The sequence below is a fragment of the Ranitomeya variabilis genome, chromosome 4, assembly GCF_051348905.1.
Source record: "Ranitomeya variabilis isolate aRanVar5 chromosome 4, aRanVar5.hap1, whole genome shotgun sequence".
Classification (NCBI taxonomy): domain Eukaryota; kingdom Metazoa; phylum Chordata; class Amphibia; order Anura; family Dendrobatidae; genus Ranitomeya; species Ranitomeya variabilis.
Window position 1 is genome coordinate 479626581 of NC_135235.1, and position 5865 is coordinate 479632445.

The following is a 5865-nucleotide window of genomic DNA, read 5'->3' on the forward strand; positions in this document are numbered from 1 at the left end:
TTCGAAGAACGTGAAGACTGATGCTCTTTCTAGGAGTTTTGTGCCTGACTCTCCAGGAGTTTCAGAGCCGGCTGGTATCCTCAGAGAGGGAGTGATTTTGTCTGCCATTTCCCCAGATTTGCGACGAGTGCTGCAGAAATTTCAGGCGGATAGACCTGACCGTTGCCCACCAGAGAGACTGTTTGTCCCAGATAGATGGACCAGCAGAGTTATTTCCGAGGTTCATTCTTCGGTGTTGGCAGGCCATCCTGGGATTTTTGGTACCAGAGATTTGGTGGCTAGGTCCTTCTGGTGGCCTTCCTTGTCGCGGGATGTGCGTTCCTTTGTGAAGTCCTGTGGGATTTGTGCTCGGGCTAAGCCTTGCTGTTCTCGTGCCAGCGGTTTGCTTTTGCCTTTGCCTGTCCCGAAGAGGCCTTGGACGCACATTTCCATGGATTTTATTTCGGATCTTCCAGTCTCTCAGAGAATGTCTGTCATCTGGGTGGTGTGTGATCGTTTCTCCAAAATGGTCCATTTGGTGCCCTTGCCTAAGTTGCCTTCCTCCTCCGATTTGGTTCCTCCATTTTTTCAGAATGTGGTCCGCTTGCACGGCATCCCTGAAAATATTGTGTCTGACAGAGGATCCCAGTTCGTGTCCAGATTTTGGCGGATCTTTTGTGCTAAGATGGGCATTGATTTGTCTTTTTCGTCGGCCTTCCATCCTCAGACGAATGGCCAAACCGAGCGAACTAATCAGACCTTGGAAACTTATTTAAGATGTTTTGTTTCTGCTGATCAGGATGATTGGGTGACTTTTTTGCCATTGGCCGAGTTTGCCCTTAATAATCGGGCTAGTTCTGCTACTTTGGTTTCGCCTTTTTTCTGCAATTCTGGTTTTCATCCTCGTTTTTCCTCGGGTCAGGTTGAGCCTTCTGACTGTCCTGGGGTGGATTCTGTGGTGGATAGGGTGCAGCAGATTTGGAACCATGTGGTGGACAATTTGAAGTTGTCACAGGAGAAGGCTCAGCGCTTTGCCAACCGCCGTCGCAGTGTGGGTCCCCGACTTCATGTTGGGGATTTGGTGTGGCTGTCTTCTCGGTATGTTCCTATGAAGGTCTCCTCTCCTAAATTCAAGCCTCGCTTCATCGGTCCTTATAAGATTTTGGAAATCCTTAACCCGGTGTCATTTCGTCTGGACCTCCCAGCGTTGTTTGCCATTCATAACGTGTTCCATAGGTCTTTGTTGCGGAGGTATGTGGTGCCTGTGGTTCCTTCTGTTGAGCCCCCTGCCCCGGTGCTGGTTGAGGGCGAATTGGAGTACGTGGTGGAGAAGATCTTGGATTCTCGTATTTCTAGACGGAGGCTTCAGTATTTGGTTAAGTGGAAGGGCTATGGTCAGGAGGATAATTCCTGGATTGTCGCCTCTGATGTTCATGCGACCGATTTGGTTCATGCCTTCCATGTTGCTCATCCTGATCGCACTGGGGGTTTTGATGAGGGTTCGGTGACCCCTCCTCAAGGGGGGGGTACTGTTGTGAACTCTGTTTTTGGGATCCCTCTTGTGGTCACAAGTGGTACTGTGTGAGTGCTGTCTTTGGGCTCCCTCTGGTGGCTCTTTGTGTCATTCTGCAGGTCTGAGGCTGGATCAGCTGTTTCGTTATCTGTTAGCTGGTTTCTTATTTAGCTCACCTGGACTATCAGTTGTTGCCTGCTGTCGATGTATTCAGTGCTATTTTGATCTCTCCTGAAGTCCTTCGCTATCAGTCTCTTCTAGAGAAGCTAAGTTTTCTGTTTGGTTATTTTTTGCTCATCAGTGTTCAATATGTTCCTTGGTTATTTATTTGTCCTTGTCCAGCTTGCTAATATGTGATTTCCTTGCTTGCTGGTAGCTCTAGGGGGCTGAGTTTCTCCCCTCACACCGTTAGTTGGTGTGGGGGTTCTTGAATTCTCAGCGTGGATATTTTGTATAGGGTTTTTTACTGACCGCACAGTTCCCTGCCTGTCTTCTGCTATCTAGTATTAGTGGGCCTCATTTGCTGAATCTGTTTTCATTTCTACGTTTTGTATTTTCCCCTTACCTCACCGTTATTATTTGTTGGGGGCTTCCTATATCTTTGGGGTCATTTCTCTGAGGCAAGTGAGGTCTTACTTTCTCTATAGGGGTAGCAAGTTTCTCAGGCTGCGTCGAGACATCCAGGAATTTAGGTACGTTCACCGGCTACCTTTAGTGTGTTTGGTTAGGATCAGGTTTTGCAGTCAGTCCAGTTACCACCTCCCTAGAGCTCGTTCTATGTTCAGTAACTTAGCTAGTCAGTTCGGTGATCCTCAGCCACTAAGGATCATAACACTGGGCCTTACGAGGGTACGGGGTACCAGGCTTGAGTGACACCCGTACTGGGGCAACTTGAGGTTTTCTCATATCCTGAGGTCCCTTAGACCATAGACTTTCTGGTACTACGTCCAGTACCTCCTTGGGTAGGCCTCATTGGTTGATTAATGTTCTTGTAGGGCCGCCAGCATGACTCTTCTTGGGTCAGGGATGAAAAAAGTGTCACTGTCCCATCTTCCTGGAACACTGTGGTTGACTTCAGCTTCTGCAGTAGGTTCGCTCCAGCAGGTTGAGTGGCAGGTCCTTGACACCACAAACTGGGACAGGATAGAGTGTCCTGGCTGAGTGCACACGCTCAGTGGCTTTGTAAGCTGAGAATGTCTGACTTGACCACCAATGCCCATGCGAGACACAGAGGATTCTGATAAGCAGGTGGGATCAGCGAGTTCCACAGTTGTCATCACACTTCTGGCTGCACCACGTTGGATCCGACAACGCCATCCACTTTAAGGGTAATTTGAGGTATTGGTCCTGCAGATGAAGTTTTACATGTCAGGAGCATAGTGTCTTGCGGACCTGGCTTGCTTGCCTCTGTCCTATGGATGGGGTACTTCACTTCTTTCTGCACTTCTTCCTTGACCTGTTTCTCTGGACCAACTCTTGGGTTGCATGGCTCCAGTCTCTTCGGGGGCGTGGGTGCTTTACACTGGTTCTGGAAATGGCCAAACTTGCCACAGATGTAACACTCGACACTTCTTCTGTCTTTGTAGGGTGGTTGCGCTTCCAGGTCAGTGGTCACCATGAGAGGTGCTTTCTTCTGCACCCCTGGTTGGGACTGAATCCCTTTGGCTACTGTGGACAATGGCATGATGGGTACTGTAGCGGCAGCAGGGTCCGGCCTGCTAATTGAAGCTGCGGTGGTAAGATGGGGCCTGCAGGTGCATTCATGGCGAGGCCCGGGGGTGCCATGAGACCGGCGGCTGCATCCAACCCAAGGTCTTGGGGCATTACAGGGGCTGCGGCTGCATCTGCCATCACTTCTTACCCCTGGTCTGACATAGCTTCTCCCCTTTGCTAACCTTATTGAGGTCGGTGTCTCCTCTCTGGAGTCTGCAGCGGTTCTTCCGGTGTGTTGATCGACACTTTGCAGCGTCTTCACCTCTGGCTCCCCTTCCGGCGTCTCAGCAGCACGGCACCCATTTCCTTCTTCGCGCTCTGTGGTGCTATAATGGCGGCAGTTTTGGTGACAATCGGCAATAAACAGTCTCCTAGGCGCACATAAACCATTTTGCTGGGTCAGTCCACTGCTATTGACCTGTTCTCAGGCCTAGCCACTATCAGTGGTTTCCTAATTGGTTGTCTCAGTCCATACACAAAGGCCTGTGCCAACATTTGCCTGTGTATCTGGTCTTGAATGGTGAAGCCCAAGTCTTGGAATACTTGCATTACTCTGCCATGAAACTTCTTTACAGACTCTGTCTTGTCTTGGCTCATGTCATGGCTTGTCCTGCCAATCTGCCTTTGGCCCACTCTCTGAGCTGTTCAATTAGCTGTGGCCCTGACTCCCAAGCGTGTACATCTAATTCTGCTGGAAGTTTGAATTGTTCCTTCATGACTGGCCAGAGTGCATCGCCTGCTTCTATTTCCATTTATGGCCCAGAGATCATTCCAGGTGGCTGCATATGTTCGCTGGTTCTGCTACATTCTTCGGTAAAATGGCATGGGATGCATCCCTGGGTCTGGAAGATTGTCACCTGACTTGAAGTGCAGTGCACTTAGTGTAATGGTGGTGCCTGTGGGTTTCTTTTCCTAGTACTGGACAGCATGTTTGATGATTCATCTTCATCAGAGGAATAGTTGTGATAGCATGTACTGGGGTCATACACTGACTAATTTTGGACTTAGAAGTTGCTTTTTTTGCGAGGATGTCTCCCCCCTTGCTGAAGCTATGATGGATTAGGCTTATAGTTCTATGTTGGTGTGAATGTAGGCAGCTCTGACCGGTGCTGAAGTTGTACATTATCAGCACATGGTGATATCATTCCTCCCCCCTCTGCACCCAGGGCTGAGCTGTCTGCTGCCTGATATGTCTGGGGGTTGCCTACTGCATTGTGTGTAGTGAGATTTTCACTTTCTTTCCCCGATAACACAACTGGCAATGGCTGGACTGTGCCAGGGGCATAGAAGGGAAACCTTGTGCTGTAAGCACCACATTGTTTGAATTGGGCGTTGGCCCAGCCAGCAACGAAGAGGAAGAAAGAGGAAGAAGAAGGAGGAGGGGTTGATGAGTGAGAAAAAGGAATAGAAGGAGGGGAGAGAGAAATTTGGAGATGAGTGAAGAAGGAGGAAAGAGGTGTGGGGAAGGAGAATGAGGAGATAGAGGGAGACAGAAAGGTGTGGTGAAGAGAAATGGGGAGAATCAGGGTGTGCAGAAGGAGGTGGAGAGAGAGAGTGAGGAGAAGAGGGAGGAGAAGATGGGAGGTGTGGAAGAGAGAGGGAGGAGAAGAGAGGAGTGGAGATGGGTGTGGAGAAGGAAGAGATAGGTGTGGTGGGGGAGTGGAGAAGGAGGAGAGAGAGGGTGAGGAGAAGAGGGAGGAGAAGATGGAAGGTGTGGAGGAGAGAGATAGAGAGAGGGAGAGAGAGAAGAGAAAAGTGTGGAGAAAGAGGAGAGGAAAGGAGAGTGAGAGAGAAGAATGAGGAGAGAAAGAGTGACAGAGAAAAAGGAGGATAAAGAAGAATGAGAACAATAGAGTGGAGCAATGATGCCTTCTCCCTGTAGGGAGGGACGGGGCGTGCCACATGCTGTGCAAAAAAAAAAAAAACTCCCTATACCATGGATTCTGCTAAAAGCAGACTGCGCAGATCCAATATTTCCCGTCATATACACACAAAAAAAACACTTCCTGGTTTGCTCACATAACTTTCTGTACCACCTAAACGATGTAAGCTCTGCTGCTACTTCATACCATGTATTAGTATTCAGCCAGCAATTTAACATCAGCTAACTTCCCTTATTTTCCTTTCTACGTCATGCCACTCCGCAGCTTGAAGTCTGCCATTCTTATGAATTTCACATACTTTATACCTTCCAAAATTCTTCACATACTTAACACCTTCATATTCTGCCACTATCTGGGGGGCTGTTTTCTCATCAGGAAATAAAAAGACTTTCCTGTTGCTTGGCCACCTTATTCCCCATGGCAAAAGCAAAAAAATTAAAAACACACAAAAAGGAAAAAAAAAGAAAACAACACCAAAAAACTTCTAAAAAAAGTATATAAAACTAAAAAAATAAACAAAATGATCAAAAACTCAAAATTTTGATACAAAAGAAAAAAAACTTCTATTAAATAAAAAGTAAAGAGCCAGAAAGGAAAAAACTTTGGAAAACTTTAAAATGTAAAAAAGACAGACGGAAAGAAGAAAAACCTTCAAAAAAATAAAACGTTGAAACGGCTTCTCTCTCTCTTTTTTTTTTCCCAAACTCTCTGCTCTTGAATGCAGTCAGAGACACACTTCCCCTTTTCTTATGCTATTGTATCCAATGTCACTAAAAT